The 24,722-nt window shown below is 44.3% G+C and overlaps 1 protein-coding gene across 3 annotated transcripts in view; it reads right to left on the bottom strand.

The window, feature by feature from the left end:
- The window catches only part of LOC121277251 (spindlin-Z-like), a 108,469-nt gene extending 90,644 nt beyond the window's left edge, over positions 1-17,825 (bottom strand). For all 3 annotated transcript variants that reach the window (XM_041186488.1, XM_041186487.1, XM_041186489.1), the window contains exons 1-2: positions 17,699-17,825; positions 16,241-16,323 (exon numbers count right to left, since the gene is read on the bottom strand). The gene's annotated coding sequence lies outside the window, so the exon portion shown is untranslated. The remainder of the gene's footprint in view (positions 1-16,240; positions 16,324-17,698) is intronic.
- Between the last annotated feature and the right edge of the window lie 6,897 nt (positions 17,826-24,722).

The following is a 24,722-nucleotide window of genomic DNA, read 5'->3' as shown; positions in this document are numbered from 1 at the left end:
AATGCTAACTTCCACCACATTATGGTCACTGTTTCCTAGGGGATCTTCTACTCTAAGATCATTCATTAAACCTGCCTCAGTAGACATTATCAAATCCAAAATAGCCTGATCCCTGGTTGGATCCACAACATATTGTTCTAGGAAACTGTTCCGAAGACACTATGAATTCTTGCTCATGGCGACCTCTGCCAATTTGATTTTCCCAATATACATGAAGATTAAAGTCAACCATGATTAATATACTGCCTTTTTTACATGCCCTCATTATCTCCTAATTTATTCTCTGTCCAATGGCATAGCTACTATTAGAGGGCCTATAGACCACCAATGTCTTCTTCCCCTTGTTATTTCTTACCTCCATCCATATGGATTCCACATCTTCCAATCCAAGACCATTTCTTGCTATCGTACTTATTCCATCTCGTACCAACAAAGCTACCCCACCACCCTTTCCTTCCTGTCCTTTCGAAAAGTCACATACCCCTGAATATTTAGTTCCCAGCTTTGATCTCCTTGTAACCATGTCTCCATAATGGCTATAAGATCATACCTATTATCTATCTGTGCCATTAATTCATTTATTTTCTTCCGGATACTATGTGCATTTAAGTAAAGAGCCATTAACTTTGCCTTTTTACCATTTTTTCACCCTTTGACCCTATATGCTGCTGTTTCTTTTATGTTTGTACACTGTCCCTTCCTGTCACACGCTGGGTGTCATTACGTAAGCAGCTGCCCTGAATGCTGCCATATCCTTTTGCTTGGTAAGCTTACTTATCCCCTCTCCAGAAACCACCCCCCCCCCCCTCCAATTTAGCCCTAGTTATTCAGTTCACCAAGGCACTGGTCCCAGCACAGTCTAAGTGAAGCCCATCTGCTTTCTCCCAGTCTAACTCCCTTTCACTATGAGGGTTTCTGTAGATTTCTTCATCTAGCTCCAACCTAGGCAAATCTTCCAGCCTCTTCCCTCATTATCTCCATTCCCAAATTCAGCTGGATAAAATTAGTATTTCCTCTGCTTCAGGTGCAGGCCTGGCTAACATTTATCTCTTGCTCCCCTTATCAGTGAGCTGTAAACTACACAAGATTAAAGCAGCAACTGTCTTGGTCTGCAATATTCCTGGGGTTATTACAAAAGCCTGTAACTTGATCCCAAAAATGACTTCCCCTATCCCCTTCTCCAAGCAACAGGAAACACCTTTAATCCTGCTTCCAAGTAGAAATGTTAATTAGCTATCCCTGACCACAAGAGCCTTTCATCTTAGAAACAAAGGGCAGGTTTCAGCACAACTATTTATAATCTTGATACCAGTGACATTTTTGTTTTCAGGAGACTTGATTGTGGACATAGCAACAGCTATGATTGTCCCCTCCCCTTCAGTAATACAATTTGAATTTTCCTTTTGATCCTTACTAATCACATCCAGCTTTTACAGACAGGTAAACTCCAGCACAGATCACACGATCCCCCTCAGATATCCTAAGTTTAAAATACAGTCCCAAATTATAACCCTCTTACAATTCAAAAGATACAGCTCTAACACATAATAATCATCTAAACTTCACCAATGTAACAGCTGCCAGTAGTACAGCATTAATCAAGGATGCTCAAGAGGCCAGAATTGGATAACTGAAGGAGACTGCAAAGAAAGGGAGGGGTAAAGTTTTGGAGGGATTTGAAAACATGGCCGAGAATTTTAAAATTGATGTACTGCTTAACAAAGTGCCAATGTAGGTCAGCAAGCAACTGGATATGGGGTGATTGGAATCTGGTACAAGTAAGGACATAGGCAGCAGAGATTTTGATGAGGTTAAGTTTATGAATGGGAGAACATGGGAGGCCAGCCAGGAGTGCTTTGGAATAATCACATCTAGCAGTATCAAAGGCATGGACAAGCAGTTAAGCAGCAGACGAGGTGAGGCATGGACAGAATCAGGTGATTACAGAGGTGGAAGCAGGCAGTCTTAGTGATGGAAAAACTCAGCAGGTCTGGCAGCATCGGCGGAGAAGAAAAGAGTTGATGTTTCGAGTCCTCATGACCCTTCGACAGAACTTGAGTTCGAGTACAAGAAAGAGTTGAAATATAAGCTGGTTTAAAGTGTGTGTGTAGGGGGCGGAGAGATAGAGAGACAGAGAGGTGGTGGGGGGGGGGTGTGGTTGTAGGGACAAACACAAGCAGTGATAGAAGATCATCAAAAGATGTCAACGACAATAGTACAATAGAACACATAGGTGTTAAAGTTGGTGATATTATCTAAACGAATGTGCTAATTAAGAATGGATGGTAGGGCACTCAAGGTATACCTCTAGTGGAGTTTTTTTTTAATATAATGGAAATAGGTGGGAAAAGGAAAATCTTTATAATTTATTGGAAAAAAAAGGGGGAAACAGAAAGGGGGTGGGGATGGGGGAGGGAGCTCACGACCTAAAGTTGTTGAATTCAATATTCAGTCTGGAAGGCTGTAAAGTCCCTAGTCGGAAGATGAGGTGTTGTTCCTCCAGTTTGCGTTGGGCTTCACTGGAACAATGCAGCAAGCCAAGGACAGACATGTGGGCAAGAGAGCAGGGTGGAGTGTTAAAATGGCAAGTGACAGGGAGGTTTGGGTCATTCTTGAGGACAGACCGCAGGTGTTCTGCAAAGCGGTCGCCCAGTTTACATTTGGTCTCTCCAATGTAGAGGAGACCACATTGGGAGCAACAAATGCAGTAGACTAAGTTGGGGGAAATGCAAGTGAAATGCTGCTTCACTTGAAAGGAGTGTTTGGGTCCTTGGACGGTGAGGAGAGAGGAAGTGAAGGGGCAGGTGTTGCATCTTTTGCGTGGGCATGGGGTGTGCCATAGGAGCGGGTTGAGGAGTAGGGGGTGATGGAGGAGTGGACCAGGGTGTCCTGGAGGGAGCGATCCCTACGGAATGCCGATAAGGGGGGTGAAGGGAAGATGTGTTTGGTGGTGGCATCATGTTGGAGTTGGCGGAAATGGCGGAGGATGATCCTTTGAATGCGGAGGCTGGTGGGGTGATAAGTGAGGACAAGGGGGACCCTATCATGTTTCTGGGAGGGAGGAGAAGGCGTGAGGGCAGATGCGCGGGAGATGGGCCGGACACGGTTGAGGGCCCTGTCAACGACCGTGGGTGGAAAACCTCGGTTAAGGAAGGAGGACGACATGTCAGAGGAACTGTTTTTGAATGTAGCATCATCGGAACAGATGCGACGGAGGCGAAGGAACTGAGAGAATGGGATGGAGTCCTTACAGGAAGCGGGGTGTGAGGAGCTGTAGTCAAGATAGCTGTGGGAGTCGGTGGGTTTGTAATGGATATTGGTGGACAGTCTATCACCAGAGATTGAGACAGAGAGGTCAAGGAAGGGAAGGGAAGTGTCAGAGATGGACCACGTGAAAATGATGGAGGGGTGGAGATTGGAAGCAAAATTATTAAATTTTTCCAAGTCCCGACGAGAGCATGAAGCGGCACCGAAGTAATCATCAATGTACCGGAGAAAGAGTTGTGGAAGGGGGCCGGAGTAGGACTGCAACAAGGAATGTTCCACATATCCCATAAAGAGACAGGCATAGCTGGGGCCCATGCGGGTACCCATAGCCACACCTTTTATTTGGAGGAAGTGAGAGGAGTTGAAGGAGAAATTGTTCAGCGTGAGAACAAGTTCAGCCAGACGGAGGAGAGTAGTGGTGGATGGGGATTGTTCGGGCCTCTGTTCGAGGAAGAAGCTAAGGGCCCTCAGACCATCCTGGTGGGGGATGGAGGTGTAGAGTGATTGGATGTCCATGGTGAAGAGGAAGCGGTTGGGGCCAGGGAACTGGAAATTGTTGATGTGACGTAAGGTGTCAGAGGAATCACGGATGTAGGTGGGAAGGGACTGGACAAGGGGAGAGAGAAGGGAGTCAAGATAACGAGAAATGAGTTCTGTGGGGCAGGAGCAAGCTGAAACGATCGGTCTACCGGGGCAGTTCTGTTTATGGATTTTGGGTAGGAGATAGAAGCGGGCCGTCCAAGGTTGGGCGACTATCAGGTTGGAAGCATTCCTTGCTCCCAATGTGGTCTCCTCTATATTGGAGAGACCAAACGTAAACTGGGCGACCGCTTTGCAGAACACCTGCGGTCTGTCCTCAAGAATGACCCAAACCTCCCTGTCGCTTGCCATTTTAACACTCCACCCTGCTCTCTTGCCCACATGTCTGTCCTTGGCTTGCTGCATTGTTCCAGTGAAGCCCAACGCAAACTGGAGGAAAAACACCTCATCTTCCAACTAGGGACTTTACAGCCTTCCAGACTGAATATTGAATTCAACAACTTTAGGTCGTGAGCTCCCTCCCCCATCCCCACCCCCTTTCTGTTTCCCCCTTCCTTTTTTTTTCCAATAAATTATAAAGATTTTCCTTTTCCCACCTATTTCCATTATATAAAAAAAAACCCCCACTAGAGCTATACCTTGAGTGCCCTACCATCCATTCTTAATTAGCACATTCGTTTAGATAATATCACCAACTTTAACACCTATGTGTTCTATTGTACTATTGTCGTTGACACCTTTTGATGATCTGCTTCTATCACTGCTTGTTTGTCCCTACAACCACACCCCCCCCCCACCTCTCTGTCTCTCTATCTCTCCGCCCCCCACACACACACTTTAAACCAGCTTATATTTCAACTCTTTCTTGGACTCGAACTCAAGTTCTGTCGAAGGGTCATGAGGACTCGAAACGTCAACTCTTTTCTTCTCCGCCGATGCTGCCAGACCTGCAGAGTTTTTCCAGGTAATTCTGTTTTTGTTTTGGATTTCCAGCATCCGCAGTTTTTTTGTTTTTATTTTTTTGCTTTTAGTCTTAGTGATGGCATGAACCAAGGGGCACAATCTCAGAATAAGAGCTAGGCCTTTTAGGACTGAAGTGAGGAGGAATTTATTCACTCAGGCAGTGATAAATCTTTGGAATTCTCTGCCCCAGAGGGCTGTGGAGAGTCAGAGTATGTTCAAGACAGAGATTAATAGATTTCTAGACAGTAAATACATCAAGGGATATGGGGATAGTGTGGGAAAATAGCATTTAGAAGATCAGCCATGATTTATTTGAATGGTGAGCAGACTAGAGGGGCCGAATGACCTACTCCTGCTCCCTATATCTTATGTGTGGTTTGAAACTCATCTTGGGGTCAAATATGAGACCAAGGTTGCAAAGAGTCTGGCTTAGTCAGGGAAAGAGAAGGACTCAATGGCCAGGGAATTTAGTTGTAAGACATTTCTGCTCAACCACCAAGTTGAATAAACTGTCTGACAATTTAAAGACAGTGGAAGAGTTGGGTCGAGAGGGGTGCTGGTGAGGCCAAGCTGGATATCGTCAGCTTGCATATGGAAACAGACACTGTCTTTTTGGATGATGTCGCCAAGATGAGAAACAAGAGGGGTGCAGGGATAGATCTTTGGGGACACAAGAGGTAATGGTGAAGGAATGGGTGTGGGAAGCCATTGAAAGCCATTCTCTGGCTACAGTTAGCAAAATAAGAATGGAAAAAGAATGCAGTCCCACCCAGCTGGATGACTGTGAAGAGTTTTGGAGGAGGATGGTGTGGTCAACTGTGTCAAAGGCAGCACACAGATCAAGGAAAGGAGAATTGATAGTTCATCGTGGTCAGTCACACAGGATTTCATTTATCACCTTGATAAAAGCTGTTTCAGTGGAGGGATTCAAACAGGGAGTTCGATAAAAGATAACACAAATTTGGGAGGTAACAGCACATTCAAGGAATTGAAAGGAAAGGGAGGTTGAAGAAGGGGAGATGGTTTGCAAGGACAGAAGAGTTGAAGGTTGGACTTTTGAGAAAAACAATGATGATGGAAATGATACAGCACTCAAAGAGAGAGAACAGTTAAGAACGTCAGCTAACATGGGAGCCAGGAAGGGAAGTTGGTTGGTCATAAGTTTAGTGGTAACAGCGTCAAACAACACAAGATGTGTGTCAGATAGAACAATCAACATGAGTGCATTTAATTTTATAATGATCTGAAAGTAGATACAGATCATTAGCCCCTGAAAAAACACACCCACAGGCCACACCGCGCACACCACACTGTTAAGATTAAGGATACAAAGGCATTAGAAAAGGGTACAGAAAAGATTTACAAGAATCCACAGATAAGGGACTTCAGTTACGTGGATAGACTAGAGAAACTGGGGCTGTTCTCCTTAAAGAGTAAGCCGAAGGGAGATTTGACAGAAGTGTTCCAAATCATGTGGGTCTGGACAGACTATTTGGGAAAAACTGTTCAAATTGGCTTAAGAGTCAAAAACCAGAGAACACAAATTTAAGGTGAATGGCTGAAGAACCCAAGGCAATGTGCGTAAAACTTTTAAAAAAAAATACAGCAGGTATCTTAAAAGCAAAAAACTGCAGATGCTGGAAATCCAAAACAAAAACAAAAAGAAAAATACCTGGAAAAACTCAGCAGGTCTGACAGCATCTGCGGAGGAACACAGTTAACGTTTTGAGTCCGTATGACTCTTCAACAGAATTAATGAAAAATAGAAAAGAGGTAGAATATGAGATGGTTTGGTGGTTTGGGTGGGGGTGGGGGGGGGGGGGGGGGGGGGGGGGGGGGGGGGGTAGGAGAAGAAGAAGAGACAAGTAGAGCTGGATAGAGAGCCAGTGATAGGTAGAGATTGCCAAAAGATGTCATAGATAAAAGGACAAAGAGGTGTTGATGGTGGTGATATTATCTAAGGAATGTACTAATAGGTGACATTAAGGGTAGAAAGCAGAACGAGCAAGGTACAGATAGCCCTAGTGGGGTTGGGGTGGGGGGACGGAATTGAAAAAGGCTAAAAGGTAGAGATAAAACAATGGATGGAAATACATTTAAAAATAATGGAAATTAGGTGGAAAAAGAAAAATCTATATAAATTATTGGAAAAAAAGGGAGATCGGAAAGGGGGTGGGGATGGAGGAGAGAGTTCATGATCTAAAATTGTTGAACTCAATATTTCAGTCCGGAAGGCTGTAAAGTGCCTAATCAGAAGATGAGGTGCTGTTCCTCCAGTTTGTGTTGAGCTTCACTGGAACAATGCAGCAAGCCAAGGACAGACATGTGGGCATGAGAGCAGGGTGGAGTGTTGAAATGGCAAGTGACAGGGAGGTCTGGGTCATGCTTACGGACAGACCAAAGGTGTTCCGCAAAGCGGTCATTCAGTCTGCATTTAGTCTCTCCAATGTAGAGGAAACCACATTGGGAGCAGCGAATGCAGTAGACTAAATTGAGGGAAGTGCAAGTGAAATGCTGCTTCACTTGAAAGGAGTGTTTGGGCCCTTGGACGGTGAGGAGAGGGAATTAAAGGGGCAGGTGTTGCATCTTCAGCAGTTGCATGGGAAGGTGCCGTGGGAGGGGGTTGAGGTTTAGGGATGATGGAGGAGTGGACCAGGGTGTCCCGGAGGGAACGATCCCTGCGGAATGCCGGCGGGGCAGGTGAAGGGAAGATGTGTTTGGTGGTGGCATCATGCCGGAGTTGGCAGAAATGGTGGAGGATGATCCTTTGAATGCGGAGGCTAGTGGGGTGATAAGTGAAGACAAAGGGGACCCTATCATGGTTCTGGGAGGGAGAGGAAGGTTTGAGGGTGGATGCGTGGGAGATAGGCCGGACACAGTTGGGGGCCCTGTCAACCGCTGTGGGTGGAAAACCTCAGTTAAGGAAGACATGTCAAAGGAACTGTTTTGGAAAGTGGCATCATCAGAACAGATGCGACAGAGGCGAAGGAACTGAGAGAATGGGATGGCGTCCTTTCAGGAAGCGGGGTGTGAGGAGCTGTAGTTGAGGTAGCTGTGGGAGTCGGTAGGCTTGCAATGAATATTGGTGGACAGTCCATCACCAGACACCAAGACAGAGAGGTCAAGGAAGGGAAGTGTCAGAGATGGACCATGTGAAAATGATGGAGGGATGGAAATTGGAAGCAAAATTAATACATTTTTCCAGGGCCAGAAGAGAGCATGAAGCAATCATTGACGTACCGGATAAAGACTTGTGGGAGGGGGCCGGAGTAGGACTGGAACAATGAATGTTCCACATACGCCACAAAGAGAAAGGCATAACTGATGCCCATGCTGGTACGCAAGTATCTTGTTAGTTAGTTTCTGGAATACACTGCCTGAGAGTCTGGAGGAGGCAGGTTCAATTATGGCTTTCAGAAGAGAAATGGATAATTATCTGAACAGAAAAATACTGCAGGACGACAGAGGATAGGCAGGGAATGGTACGAAGTGAGTTGCTTTTGCAGCGAGCCAACATGAAGGGCCAAATGGCTGCTTTCTGAGTCTAACCATTCCACAATTCTATATATCACAGATCAGAGTCAAATATTGCTTGATCCCCACATATTAAGGAAGCAAAACTAATTAAAGATGCACATCCACACAGAAAATCAGCAAAGTTTCCCCTAAACATTTCTCCTGCCTGTTAAATGTTGTACCTTGTTGAACTACTGGAACAAACGTTGGGCTATAGTAAACTTAATGACTATTAATACTCCAATATAAATTCGTCTAGCTGTTAATACTCCGAGTAACCACCAAACCTATTTTAGCCTTTAACATTTTAGTTTCTGCCAGTTGGTTCTACCTGCACCATTGTTACACTACCTGTAATAAAATTAAAAGATGCAGGATGTTTACACCTGGGATCATCCACATGGGAATTGTCTAATCTCAATCTGGAGACAAGTTATTTCCTCCACAGGGAGGAAAAGGAAATAAATAGTAAGGCATCAACCCGTACTGTTTTTGGCAACTGGTTCCAAGTTATTTATCTGCTAAATGGTTGGAAGAACCAAAAAAAAAGCTGGGGGGTGGGGTGCTAAAGGAGCTGATTGAGAAGTAAATCCAGCCCGGTGGTGGAATGTTGCTGTTTATTTTCAAGAACAAAAGTCTGACCTAAAAATCAAAAATATATTACAAAATATACAATCCATTTATTTCCAATTTGTTTTGTTTTCCATATCTGGAGGTCTTCGTCTGTACTTATGTCTGGCAAAGCCTGCACGCCCATTACACTAGTTTCACTGGCTCTGAACACAAGCACACAACAGTCCATGAACAAAGTTACTATCAGATATACCCCACTGCAACTAATCCTGTTGAACATATCACCCACAGGCCAAAGAAAAAATTATTTTGAAGTACTGAACAAACTAATCTATTCAATATAAAACATTGAAACAAAATAGCTTAACAGTAACTTCCACAAAATAATTTGTATAATGAACAATGAAATATTGAATTATTATATTTACAAGATCCCTGTACTTTATTCAACTTCTGTCACTTGCATATTAAGACCTTACTCATGAAATAGCCAGGTCATCCCTCAGCTGTGTTTTAAGGCATCTATATACAACGTTGCTCAAGAAACAACCATTCAATAGCCTACTTAAGCTTGCATAAAGGCCATAGCACATCTCATAATTTGGTTCATGCCATGAAACAAATCAGCCAGATGAGATCATTTAATAGAATGCAAGATTCTTCTGGCTGTATGTCTTAATCTAATCCTGAGACATTATTCCAACCACACCAGTTTGACTTCTCCATTTCCTACACAAGTCATTTTTACAACCGCCCTGCCATTTTGCACCAATTTGTGGACAGTTGTGCTGTGGGCTTGCAACACAAGGAATTTAATGCATTTAAAACAAAGCTTGATAAGTACAGCAGGGAGAAATGAATAGAAGAATACATTGATAGGCTGAAATGGACTAAGATGAGAGAAGGCATGTTTGGAGCATAAACGATGACATAGGTCTATTAGTCTGAATGGCCTGTCTCTGTGCTGTAAAATTCTTTCCTAGCAGGAAGCAGGTCTTGTATCATAACTCCAGCAGAGAAAATAAAACAATATGCAAAACAAACTGAAGCACCCACCTCATTTCATCTTAAATAAGTGATCAATTGTAGACTGAAAATTTACAAATAGACTGTTGCATTTTGTCTAAATTAGCTAAACTAAAGGAAATTTTCTAAAGTGTGTGTGCAATGTTACATACTGAAACCAGTTTAGAAAACACTGGTCAGATAGAGAATTTGTTTTTTTTTACATGTGCAGGATACAGAAGCTTAACTTCTTAGCATTTTATTTTTAAATCTTTCACAAGGGCAATATCAGTCAACAAATTAGGTAACCTGCATGTACAGGGCAAACCAAAAATACTAGGGTAAATTCTGACCTTACGTGCAACATATAAACTCATTGGCAGAAGAGCAGATTAGGTAATAAGGACATAGTTCCGCCCATTCAACCCATTCAATTTTCCAGTTATTAGCTTTAATGAGTGGAAATTTGGGAAGTTGACATCTGTGACCAATCTTCTCCATCAAGCAAGATTCCACACCCAGAGCACTAATGCAAAAAATGTCTCCCAATGTGTCTGCAGCATTAAATTACATTATTCGTAAGGTCTTCAGACATCACAGGAAAATGTTGACTTTTCAACTAGTCATTATAGAATTGAGATCAAAGAAATAGGGGAAGTGGGCCATTCAGCCCATCAAGCCTGCTCCAGCATTTAATGAGATCATGGCTAATCTGATTATGGCTTCAACTCCTTTCCTGCCTGCCCCCAAAACCCCTGATCACTCTTGTCCATCAAAACTGTGTCTCACTCCACCTTGAATATATTCAATAAGCCTAACTCCACTTCTCTCTGGGGAAGAGAATTCCAAAGACCAACAACCCTCAAGAGAAGGAATTCCTCCTCATCTCCATCTTAAATGGGGAATCCCTTACTTTTAAAACTGTGCCCCCTAGTTCTAGATTCACCCAGTATGGGGAACATCCCCCCCCATTCTTCTATCCTGTCAAGCCCCCAAAAAATATATGTTTCAATAAGATCACCTCTGATTCTTCTGAACTCCAATGAGTATTGGCCCAACCTGCTCAATTTTTCCTCGTAAGATAATGCCTTCACCCTGGGAATCAGCCTCGTGAACCTTTTCTGAACTGCTTCCATTGCAAGTATATCTATCTTTAAGGAAAAAGAAACTGCACGTGGTATTCTAGGTGCCGTCTCACCAATGCCCTGTACAGTTGTGTAGCAAGACCTCCCTACTTTTAGACTACATCCCCCTTACATTAAAGGCCAATGTTCCAATTGCCCTCCTAATTACCTGTTCTACCTGCAATGTTAACTTGTGATTCATGTCCAAGGATATCCAGATCTCGCTACCACATTTTGAATAGTTAAGTAGTATTTTACTTTTCTATCCTTCCAGCCAAAGTGGATACCCTCACATTTTCCCACATTATACGCCATCTGACAATTATTTCCCCTTCACTCACTTTACCTATCTACATCCCTTTGCAGGCTCTTTGCTTTCTCCTCACAACTTGCTTTCCTACCAACCTTTGTATTGCAACCAAATTTGCTGAAAATGCAATTAGTCCCTTCCTCCCAGTCATTAATATGGATCATAAATAGTTCAGACACCAGCACTGATGACTGTGGCATTCCATTAGTTACAGTTTGCCAATCTGAAAATGACCCATGTATCCCTATCCTCTGCTTCCTGTCAGTTAGCCAATCCTTATTCATTTCCCAGACATACTCAACAGGTATATATATTTTAAAAGCAATGAACATCCATGGAGCATAAACATTTTTTTTTAAGAATCCACAATTTGTAAATACATTGAATGCTGCATAATGGGACTCAATGAGTAAACTACTGTTTGAACATCTTGTGACCAGATTATAAGCAGTGAAACACAGTTGTGAGGTAATCCAGTGGGATTGCCACCTACAAAATCTAAAATGTTTCAACTAACAAGCTAGGCCACCAATCCATCCTTTTTTTGGGTGGAGAGGGAAGTGGAATGAAGAATAGAGAGTAGAGGGCCGAAAAATATACAAATATAAAATTACATACATTACAATGGTAGGTAAAGAGAATATAGAAGTCATACACTTCGATAGACTTCATTGTTGCTTTACAAAATTTCAACACATTGTGAATTAGTTGGTGGTCATGCTCAATATCTAAGTGCTCTTTAGTTGAAATCTGAGCATGTAATCACAGGCTGGAGCTCCCCAAGCTCTTCCAAACTCCAGACCAAACTCCAGACAGGAGTTCCCAAAAACCAAACATATCCAGATAGTAATCTTCCCATCAACCTCAAAGCTAGATTCTTAAAGTAACAAACACAATGAAGTCCTTTATCACCAAGTTATTTAGAACATTAGAGGGAAACATAAGAACTGTGTACCCAAAATACAATGACCGTAGTAATTTGTGCGAGTACGAAGAAACACTGCAATTTTCACACAATCCACAAGAGAAAAAAAGTCTCTCCAAAATGTTGCAGTTTAAATTTTTTAAAATGCTTTGCCTTACTTGGCTTACAAGTTTTTGGAGAAATCTGCTAATTCTGAGTCAATCTGAACTTTTGTAATGACAAATGAAGTAGTGACTATATCAGGTTTGATCTTCCACATGCACTACCAAGTCAAGCTATACAGATGCAAGTGTACACTAAGCTGTCAAATCCAGAGTGGCAGAGATACAATAATTTGCATTTAAATCATGCCTTTGACAATTTCAGGATACCCCAAAGCATTTTACAGCCGATTAAATACTTTTGAAGCATAGTGACAGCTGTGATATAGGAAATGCGGCAGCCAATTTACACATAACAATGGAGTAATGACTAGATAAACTGCTTTAGTGATGCTGGTTTAAGGGTTAACTATTGGTAGGGCACCAGGAAGGATTTCTTTCCTCTTCCTCAAATAATACAATGGGATCTTTTACATCCATTTAACAGGGTAGATGTTAAGTGGATGTAACCTAATTTAGTTTCAAGGCAAAAAACTGCGGATGCTGGAAATCCAAAACAAAAACAAAAATACCTAGAAAAACTCAACAGGTCTGACAGCATCTGCGGAGAGGAACAGAGTTAACATTGAGTCCGTATGACTCTCTAATTTAGTTTAATGTCTCATCAGAAAGATGACACCTTCAACAATATAACACCCCCTCAGTACGTCACTACAGTGTCAACTTAGATTACAATCCTCAGAGGCAAGACGTTGCCACGAAGACAGGGCTGACATTCCCAAAATCATGATCAATGACATCACTACCAAGGCATCGCCAAACTGGGTCAATAGCAAATCCTCTGTGGAAAAAAACATGGCGTTATCCATAGAGCATTTGTCAAACTGTATAAAGCTTCACCAACCCAACTCCGGAATTTGATTGTGATGCAGAGATTCAGCAACAGACAGTCAAGAACCATTAAATAAAGGCAGCATGCTTTAGCAGCTCAACCTATTTTACACAAAATCTGTTGACTCCAAACAATTGAAGTTTCAGAAGCTTTTTAAGTAGTATCTGTCCAAGACAAGAGCTATCCAAAGTTGTCACTGCTGATATTGAAGGAAAGAACCCAAACTAATTTACTTGCAACATTCCACTGTCTGCAAAAGGTAACGGACCTTGGCAACATTCAACTCAAAATGGATTACGGTACAAGTGTTAACTGAACAGCTTTGAAACCCACACACTGGTCAAAAATAATTACTACTAATTCCAGAATATTTGTTGAAGGATGTGAAAATTCAGCCATCCTTAGCAGGCTAGACAAAGAGAGTATATTTGTCCATCTTGAACTAAAAATGGTAACATTAAAGCTAGATGTAGCCACTACTACCACCACACCAACTGCTGCTCAGATCATTCAATGCCTTTGTCACCTAATGCTTTGTTTCTCTCCTATTTCCCAAGCTTCCCTCCTCACTTCCACCCTCCATAAATTGCAACTAATCAAAAAAGCACTACTCATATCTTTATCTATTCATAGCCTCACAATTCCATCAACCCAACTGCTCCCTGTGGCCATTCATGTCAATTATAAAATTTCTGTCTTTGCCTTCAATTGTGTCCATTACCTCACCCCCATCCACTTCAATTTCAGCCCTATGCACTGCTCTCATCCTTCTCTAACATTGGCTCGACTCCTTGTTTCCCCATCCTCCACATTCAGTATTGGTGGCTGTCGATTCATCTGCTGTACTCCTGCTCTCAGACTCACTTCTTAAATCTTTCCACCTCATCTCCTCCATTCCTGCTTTCAATAGCTTTAAAATATTTGTTTGTCATTTTGGCTCCGATCCCAATTCCATTGACTTGTTCTTCTCTTCTCCGCTGCATCCATTTATTATCACCACACTGTAAGCCAGTCTGATTAGTCTTTCAGCCACGAACAATGCTCTACCATAAATACAGGGGTACGAAAGTAATAGCCTTCATCAACACAAGCCAGAAAACAATTATAAGGAAACATGAACAAACTATACTAGAAGCTGATTAGTTTAAGTAACTTATACAGTCCAAACACAAACGCCAAAGAGGTCCAAGTGTGTTCTTAAATATAGCAGAATAGAATTATTGAACGGGCATCACTGATAGCCTAGTGTCAGCCTTGGTTTAAATGGTAAAAATTTCACTTCCACTCCAGAGATTTCAGTAAATAATACAGGTTGATTCACCACTGTATTTTGAGGAGAGCTACATTGTCAGGTGTAACCCTTTTGAATAAGACATTAAGCTAGGCGATACCAATATTATGATCCCCAACTGAGGTTACTACTGGACAAACCTGATCCCAGGGTGGAATCCAGCTTGATAGATCCTAACTTTTATTTGTTTGTTTAGATACATGGAGAGGGGCTACTGAACAGAGTCACAGGAGACAGCTAATGAGCTTTTAACAAAAGCATAAAACATTAATACAAGAAAAGATGAACTATGTTACAATACTCCTTCATCCACAACTATACCTTTACAGATATATACAGGTTTGTAAGGATAACACAAGTTACAAAAGCTACCTTATACCCTAATGTTCACTGCAAGTGCAGTCCATAAAAACCAATTGGCACTAGGTAGTCAGACACATGACACTCTGAAACCAATTGACAGATGCCACCTCCAAACACATGCTATGGGTCTCGCATCAACTTCCCCCAGATGCTTGTTAAATGATGAGCCAACCAGTCTCATTGAACTCAGTCTTTCACACAAAGGTTTTCAATCTCCACTTTCCAAGAACTCACCTTGGAATCTTCTCCCAAACCAACACTTTCTCTCAGATGCCTTCCACAAGGGTTCACCTTCAAGGTTTTGAACTCTCCTTCTGATGTTCCTCTCCCCTGCCCCTGGGTCACCACACAAATTCAAGTCGTCTTCCATGCATGCACTCTCATCAACTCAGCCTTCAACAGTACCACTGCTTCACATGCCCATAGCAAAGATTAACAGAACTTCAACCGTCTCTTTGGACCTTCTGGCTTCGCACAGGCCTTTATATTGCTTTGACACCACTTCCTGCAGCTTGGAGCTTAAAGCCTTTCTCTACCCCTCACTCTTAACAGGTCCTTTTCCAGGTTCCTGTCCTTCCTTTGACTAGAAGGTCTGCTTGCGACTTTCTCCTGTTCCATTCCCCTGGATTCTTGCGAGACTTCCTTCTTTAGCTTGGGACTGGCTATCTGCCCCTTCTAGGTTGCTTCTACTTGACAGCTGTCATTCAAAACAGAACTTAAAAACTGTTGTTTCTAGTTTCTTCTATGTGTGTCTGTGGGAGGGGCCGGCCTCTTTGGACCCATTGCTAGGCAACAACCCAGTTTTTCTACTCGTGTTTGCTTAACTTCTCTTACAGTTGTAAGCTCTCATTAGAAATGCAGGCACTTTTTAAAGTGAAACTAAAACTCAACTTGACCTTTTCTTAACACAGGTACAGAAATACAAGTCAAATTTAAACATTAAAGCTAAAACTCATTCCTAACATCTAAAAATACCAATATAATTTACTTAAACTCTATTTCCTAACACCAATCTTTTCAGATGGATGTAAAAGATCCCGTTGGTACTATTCTAGAAGAGGCGAGTTCTCCTGGTGTCTGGACAAAATTTACCTTCACCAACATTACTAAAGACAACTTATCTGGTCATTAATCACATTGCTTTCTGTGGAACCTTGCTGAGGTGCAAACTGATTGCTGCATTTCCCTACATGACATAGCTCATCTCTATCAAAGCTGCAGATGGGCCACAAAGATTGGCCTGATCACCTTTGGGCTGGGGAGAGGGTAGAGAGTACAAACAGTCAGAATTCCCATTGATAATCACAATTATTGAAACTAGGCGAGTGTCAGGCATGAAGTGGGTCAGGCTTGACTGTGTTGCTCCTTACCTAGCGACAAGAACGAAGAATGACTTAAGTGAAGTGCAGAGGGGCCGATGCCCAGGAAACCATATTCTTGAATGCGCTCGTACCTAAAGGAAGGAAATTGGAAAAATAAATAAAATTTCAATATTACCTAAACTTTTTATTAATAACATTTCTAAAAGGCATTTAAAATGATTCACATTAAACATGAAATTGAATATGTGAAACCTTGAAGTGCAGTTTGATATGGTTATGCAAGTGAGCAATGTTGTATCAATTACAGCTCCTTGATCTGCTTATTAGCCAGTCAACGATTATTTTTCTGCCTAGTATAATAATTTACAATACTGGAGAATTAAATAAAAGTGATTTCTAAACAATTATGTATTGTTATGTTCAAATAAAATTAATTTTGTTATCAGATCACAAATAACCTAACATTAGAGTCTGGAAGGTGAATATGCCTACTCCTGTTATCTACAGGCCACGGGCAGAATATAGGACTATTATTGATTTGAATCTTTAAATTATTCCTCAATGACTATGTTTACGTGTCATGTGAGAGTTTATTCAGTTTTGGGTCGGTTTGTGGTGGCAGAAACAGTGCAGATGCTACCTCTCGTCAATGCACCACGTCTTCGACACTGACATCATACTCCAAATGTGTAACTAATTTGCAGTAATTTGCTATAGAAACGCTATTTCAAAAAAGGATTAAATATTTTGAACAGTTACGTGAAACTGCAAAATATTTAAACCTGGATAGGAGTACTGAATGCAGCATTTGCATCCATTATAATACAACTGCACTTCATAATAAACAAGCTCAAATCCAGCGGACATAGTCTAAAACATTCCAATCTAGAACCAAACAGAATTTTGAAAAAAAATCTTCCAAATGCATTTATTTCGCTGGTCCTCTCGGTTAATGGAAAATCTACGTTTTACTTTCCGTCGACAAGCAAAAACAACAAAACCTTCCCTCTTCAATGACACCAGTGAACCTGAATCCATAGATGGGGCGGAGGTAGTGGAAAGGCAGAAAGGACAAGAGGCAAAACAAAACCTTCAGAGAGGCTGGTTATTTCAATACTTAAAACACAGCTCTGCTCCCACTTAAATTGCTGGGCATTGGCAGTATAACATAAAAATGATGCACAAACATATATATAAAATCACAGCAGCCATGTAGCAGCCATGATGCAGGTTAGCAATGCCGCACTATTTGTCTGCACGAGCAGCATTAGAATCAGAAGCGACTGGGCTCAGATTCCAACCATCGCTCGCGCTCGAACAAAGGACCCGGAGTCTCTCTCTCTCCCGCCCTCTCTCTCTCTCACTTTATCCTCACTTGTGCTTCCTCATTCTTCTCCCTTTTTATTCTGCTCCCCGTTACCTCACCCGGTGTCGCTCTATTTTCTGAAAACACGACAGACTTGCGTACGCCTGTAAGGTAAAACAAAAAGTATTCGTTTCCTTTACCTTTATATATATATATATATATATACACACACACAAACAAACAAAACTGGAGTCTCTGTCCCCGCGCCCACAAACACTACACCACCGTCTCTCTCACACACACACAAACACACACTGCAGCAACGACGACGTTAAAGCTCATTCACTCCCTCCCTCTTCTTTTCCTCCTCCCCTTGCCAGATAGTGAGCTAACGCGTGGACCCCGCATCGAGCTACAGTCGGTACAGCGTCGCGTAATGCCGACTTCCTGCCAGAAAGTGGCCCTACTAATTCTCTATTCAGCAGCGGAGAGAGCAATGCTTGCTTGTCCTTCACTGGTATTATGCATAGGCAAGAGGCTGCACTCCACAACCAGCCTCTATTTTCCTTCCGATTGTACGCAGGCGCGCCAATTTAAAGCTCCCGAGTTCCTTTTGTTCTGCTTTGAACCTTGCGGTGGTTAAATCATAGTAGACGGCTGAAAAAAAACACAACAGTTGTGAAATTTGCTTAAATACATTTTAATCACCAATACCCCTCAGTGTTAAGGTGCAAAAATTTGCAAACTCTTTGGCAAAGCAGCTTGGCCAGTTGATACAGGGGAAATGAATTGTGTAAAAATAATATAGTCCTATTAATGTAAACTGTATCACAGAAGTGCAAGCCATATCAGGTTGTGTGAAGGTCTATGGTGAAGTGTAGTATTAGAGTTAAGTTTGCAAATCATACTAGGAGCTACGATAGTACAACAATAAATGGTATGTTTATTGCATTGTTATATAGCAATAGCAATAAAATGCCCCATAACGTTGAAAAAACTAAATTTGACGCTGAGCCACAATGAGATATTAAGGTGGATGACCAAAAGCTTAGTCAAAAATAAATTAAAACAGAAAATGCTGGAAAAACTCAGCAGGAGCTGGCAGTATCTGTGGAGAGAGAAACAGAGTTAACATTTTGAGTCCTTATTACTCTCCTTCAGAGCTTGGTCAAAGGCTGAAGGGTTCTCAAAATTCCCACATTTTTCATATCATCAACAAGGATATGACTTTTATGGCAGAGAACCCAACTGCTGAGTTAAGTGTAGAAACCTGCAGACAGGAGGCTAGGCCCATGAAGGCCTGGGACTAGACATGCCCAGGTTTGTTGAGTGCAGTGTGGATTTGTTGCCTGAAACCAGACGAGAGGAGACAGAATATGCATTCTTCTCTTTAAAACAGTCAACCCAGAGAAAGACTTCATCTTACATGAAACTAAAGCCCATCAAAATCTTGCATAAATAATCGCTACTAACTAAGGCAGGAAGGCAGCAATCAATGCAATTATGCGAACCCATCAATACTGCACATAAACAATGGATTTCACCCGGTGCGGAAGGGGGTTGGGAAGGAGGAGGACCTCCTCGTGAACCTGCTCTTGGGCCTGGCCAAGTTGGCCATTAACAGGTCCAGGCAGCAGGCGATCGACGGGGGAGTCCCGCCCGATTGTTTGTCCCTCTTCCGCGGCTACATTCGCGGCCGGGTGTCCTTGGAGAGGGAGCACGCGGTGTCTGCCCGCACACTCGCCTTCCGTGCTCGGTGGGAACCGCGGGGACTGGGGTGTTTTATTGACCCCTTTAATCACATTTTGGTTTAAAGTTTGTAAGTTTCCTTTAAACTTTGTTCTTAGTTCTACAGCTGACCTGAATTAGGGGCTGTGCTTGATTTATCCCAATTTTGTTAATTTAGTTTGATTGTTTAACTCAAGAAAGAGTTACAATGGCTTTCAGTTCAAGACTAGTTACGGGGACAGGAAGACAGCAATAAACATCATGCGAGCCCATTAAAAACAACAAGACAACAATCACCTGAAGAAGCCCACCAAAGTCAGACAAAGAACACCTTGATTTGGATTGAGAAAAGAAATTTGAAAAACAGTATAACTGGGCCACCAGTTGCGAAGTTGGGTGGACACAAAGAGCTTACCCCAAAACTGCAACCGGCTTCCCTGGCTGGATTTCAAACAGTCAAGGAATCCTGGGTTGGTGAGCATGATCCCTGACCTCTCCTAGTTCAATTTAGTTAGGTTTTGGGGGTGGGACAAGGGTAAGGGGATTAGTAACGTGATTTTCCCTCGTTATGCCGTGTGTTCCCCATTCTTAACCAAGTGTACTTTGTAGGTCTGTATAATCTCAGTGTAATCCTAATGTTATAAGTTCATTTGTGACTTCAGTAGACCCAGTTTTTTTTTCTTGCACCAAAACCAGTTGTCTGCTGCACTTTGTCACAACCCCGAAATAGGTCCAAGGTCTAGAACCCAGGGAGCGGGTGTGATTCGGACTGCTCAGAAGTCAGAGGTGAAGCTGACACACACCACCACTCCCTACATAATGGCGACCACGGCAGGACCTTGGCAACTGGGTTGTGATGCAGTGGACACTGATTTGGAAGAGAGAACTGTAATGGAAGAGAGGATTTCAAATTATGTGTTCAGTAAAGTGAATGTGGAAAAAAAAATGGGTCACTAATCTGATAAAGGCTGGGCACCCGGTAGATGCTGCAGCTAAATGGTCAGAAGGGAAGGATCATAAAAAATCCATAGAAAAGGCAGTCTGGCTGATGTGCTTCAAGTAACAGATCCAGGACAGGCTCGATGAAGCACAGGCAGCTGAGATTCGGCAGTCAGCCCTGGAAGTCCAAACAAAGGCCCTAGCAGGAGAGAAGTTACTGTTAGCATTGCAGGCTCTGAACCTTGAAAGGTTACAGTTAGTGAGGGAGCATAAGACCCAGCAGGAATATTTACAGTGTCAGGTCACTGAAGCCAAGAACAATGAGCTGGGGTTGCGGGAAAAGAATGCCCGCCTAGCAAGACAAGTAAGAGAGCAGGAGGAGAAAGTAAAAGGCTTACAGGCAGCCTATAAGATAATGAGCGCACAGGGGTTTGAGGGTGCGGACCATGGCCCCTGCCAGAAGCAGATAGAGAGTCTGAACCTTGCTCTAAGGACGGCAAAAGGCATGGTGTGCCTTATAAGCCTCAGTGCAGCCCAGGTCAACTTCACAGGAAACCTGGGGAAGACGGTTCAGACACCACAGGTAGTGCCAAGGGACTGCCCGGTTGAGGAGCAGGAGGGCCCACGACCACCACCCATAGCGCCAAGCTTTAGCGAAATCTGGCAGGAGTGGGGGGTGGAATTAGGGGCAGAAGCTGAGGAGGAAAACCCCTAGCAAGAGAGGCTGGGACCGGGGCTGATGTGCCCAGCCCGGCAGCAAAGGTTCGGCCCATCCACTGATAACGGGGATGAGGGACCCCTCCAAAACCAGTTCATAGTTCCCCATGGCACCCAACAGCTTAGGACCATGGTAAGCCATTTAACTAAACTTGCGGCAAATGGGGATCCCTCGGTCCACTTCAGGGAAGTGGAACAAGCAGTAAGCATCAACGAGTGCAATGATGCTGAACAGGCCAAAATACTGCTATTCTCCCTGGAGAGTAAGCTCTTCCAGTCCCTTTCTGACCAACACAAGATGGGACAGTGTGATTATGGGGAGCTCAAGGAGGAAGTTCTTGAGGCCATGGGGATGAATGAGGGAAGTTCTTTCTCCCGGGTGGAAAAAACAGTGCAGCTTGCAGGCTTTTGCAGACAGGTTGTGGCCGGTATTTAGGAGCGCATGCAGTGGGACGCCTAACCGGGCTAACCTGGACCAGGATCAGCGGGCCCACTGGCTCCGTTGCCTGGTGGCAAACAGCATGCCACAGGTCAGGGCTGCAGCAGGAATGTGGTTTGACCCAAAGAATTCCCTGACTACCGAACTCAGTGATCAGACAATTGACCATAGCTTACCGTAATGGTAAAGGAACCGATGCACACCCTAAAGGGAAAGTGCATGAAATGAAACCTGGCCATGGTAGGAAGGAATGGCATCAGGAAAGGAATAACCTTTCCAGCACAAAGCTCAACTGTTATTGGTGTGGGAAGAATGGACACTGGAGGAAGGACTGTAAGAATCCTTGGAAAGATAACAAGGGAAAGAATTCCTCAACCCCAGCCCAAAAGGCAGAGACAGGAATCCCTCCCGCCACGGTTGAGTCATTTTTTGGACGCTGTGAGAACCCTATTGACTGGCACAGGGAAGGTAGCAGCCACCACCGGTGCGCTGACCCCATCAGCCCCATCTAACCCACGACCCTGACTAGAGCCAGCGCAGCCTGTTTACTTGTGTTCCCTTACCTACGACTTATGGAAGAGACCCCTTGTTGAGATGGAGATAGAAGAGGTAACGGGGACCTATCTGTTGAACACGGGAGTATCATGTACTGTGATCCGTTCAGCTAACCCTGCCACCTCACCTCTATCTAACTGGGTCTCATACAGTCTGTTGGGATTCACAGGTAAACAACAGGCTGGTTTTCCATCCTGCTGACCATTCGTTTAGGAACACTCCGCTCTAAGTGGACCTGTATCCTAATGAAGTGGAGGGTGGAAAAGGGATCCTGGGAGCTGACGTTATTGTCGGCCACCAGATCCTAGTGGATTTGAGGAATTTCTGCCTATGGGGGGCAAAAACAGGAAAGGAACGCAAAGTAGTAATCATCCCAGGGAAACAGGGGAAGGGGACCCTGTGCACCATGAAGCCTAAAGAGGGTTATAACCTCAAACTTATGGTCAGTAGTGCCCTAAGGGAGTTCCAGGAATTTGTGCAAGCCCCCTAGCCACACTTGCCTCACACAAACACGACTGTGGGAGCATCAACAGGTTCAAGGTCAGTATAGATGGGGACCCTATGGCCTGACCACAAAAGCAATATAAATTCCCCAGGGAAGCGGAGCCAGACATGGAAGCAGCCATGTCCTCCTTAATGCAACAGGGGGTCCTGAGACTGATAGCCACTCACGTGAACTCTCCACTGTGGCCAGTTAGAAAACCGGACAACTCCTGGAGGGCCACAGTGGATTATCGGGTGCTCAACAGCAACATCCCAGCCTGTGCACCCACGGTAGCAGCAGTTGCCGACCTGATAGGAAGTATCCCAGCATCCGCAACCACTTTCACGGTGCTGGATATCTCCAACGGGTTTTGATCCATCCCTTTAAGGAGAGAGGATCAGTACAAGTTTGCCTTTACCTTTAAAAGGCAACAGTACACCTGGAACTGTCTGCCTCAGGGCTTCCACAATAGCCCCAGCATTTTCCACCAATGCATGGCAAAGTTTAAAGGGCTTCAGCCAGCCCAGGCGGCTGGTACAATACGTGGATGACCTGCTCCTATTCACCGATTCAAGAGAGGAGCATGGTCCACTTCTGGCCAAACTGCTGGAACTGCTCGGGCAGGAAGGTTTTAAAGTGAACCCAAAGAAATCACAGATCAGCCAGCAGGAGGTGAAATTCATGGGCCTGACAATATGCGCTGGGGAAAGGGCCATAGATAAAGCTAGTCGGGAAGAAGTACAGGAGTTAACAGTCCCCAACACAGTCACGGGAGTGAGATCGTTTCTAGGGCTAACCGGGTACTGCATAGACTTCATTGAGGACTATGCGGCCACAGCAGCCCCTTTGCTCTGACTCCTGCATAAGGGAGTGGAGTGGGTTTGGGATGAGGGGTGCCAGGCAGCATTTGTCAGGCTCAAGAAAGATCTGCAGACCGCACCAACTCTAGGGGCCATAGATGGAGGGAAAGAGTTCTTCCTGGAGGTATCAGCCAGCGGGGGCAGCCTGACTGCTGTGCTGCTCCAAGAGCGGCATGGCAAGCTGAGACCAGTGGTCTACTCCTCTAGGATACTCACAGATGTAGAGAAGAGCTATTCCAATTGTGAAAGACATCTCTTGGCCACGCATTGGGCTGTGAAAAGATCGCTGATCTTCACAGGCACGTCTCCCATCACCCTCCCCACCCATCACACGCCCACCCAGATGCTCCTGGATGGGAGAATCAAGGATGGGACAGTGAGCAGTGCCCGCATTGCTCGCTGGATCCTGCTTCTCTCACAGATGGACCTAAAAGTAAAAGGGCTTTGCGAGCCAAAGCTCGCAGCTAACCTGGTATATCCTGGAACAGCCCACCGGTGTTCCATAGAAGGAGTTTGGGAAGTAGACATAGGTTTAAGGGCCGGGATACACCCCACAGACTGTGAAATCTATGTGGATGGCTCCAGCACAGTATCTGCTGGTGAGCGATTCACAGGGCGTGGAGTTTATGACCCAGCGGCAAACCTCGCCCTGGCAATTAAGCTCCCCAGCACCATGAGCGCCCAGCAGGCTGAACTGTCCGTGGTAGTGTACGTGGTTACACACACCAAGATCTTCCCCACCCCAAACACAATTTGCTCGGACAGCATGTTCACATGCAATTCGTGTACGGAGTACCTGGCCATCTGGTCCCACCACGGATACACTTCCGCTGACGGGAGACCCCTCACAGTGAAACCCTTGCTGGAGAAAATCTTAGCAGCAGTGGGGAAGGAAGGGGAGGTTTTCATCCATAAGGTGAAAGCCCATTCCTCCGCAGAACCCCGGAGTGAAGGCAACCATCAGGCCAACATGCTAGCTAAGGAGGGTGCCCGCACAGGCATTTTTTGGGACCCATATGGGTCCCGTCCTATAGCAGCAGTCACGGGTAGGAATGGGACACAGGAGAGTGCAGGGGTATCTTTAACCCCAGACCTTAAGACGGTCCAAACCCAAGACCCCGTCCTCAAGGCAGTCCTCAGTGCAGTGGCAGAAGGGAAAAGGATAGAGGGCCCTTACAGCACAGCAGCCCTCTCTGTAAAGGGAGGCATGCTGTTTAAGGGAGAGCAATGGGTAGTACCGCAGCAGCACAGGAGGGAGTTCCTTCAACTGGCCCATGAGGGTCCAGGAGCGGGGCATCCCACGCCTGAGACCACCTGGCAGCGGGTGGAACAGGCAGGATGTTGGCCAGGACTCAGGGAAGATGTCCGCAAGTTCTGTGCCAGCTGTCTGGTGTGTGCTGCTGACACCCTGACCCGCACAAAAGGAAGGTACCTATGGGACACATAAGGAGGCCAGAGGGACCATGGCAGTCGATCCAGGTCGATTACATTGGGCCCCTACC

The sequence above is a fragment of the Carcharodon carcharias genome, chromosome 4 (assembly GCF_017639515.1).
Source record: "Carcharodon carcharias isolate sCarCar2 chromosome 4, sCarCar2.pri, whole genome shotgun sequence".
Classification (NCBI taxonomy): Eukaryota; Metazoa; Chordata; class Chondrichthyes; order Lamniformes; family Lamnidae; genus Carcharodon; species Carcharodon carcharias.
The sequence above is the reverse complement of the archived record's forward strand: the minus strand, read 5'-3'. Positions and strand labels throughout refer to the sequence as shown.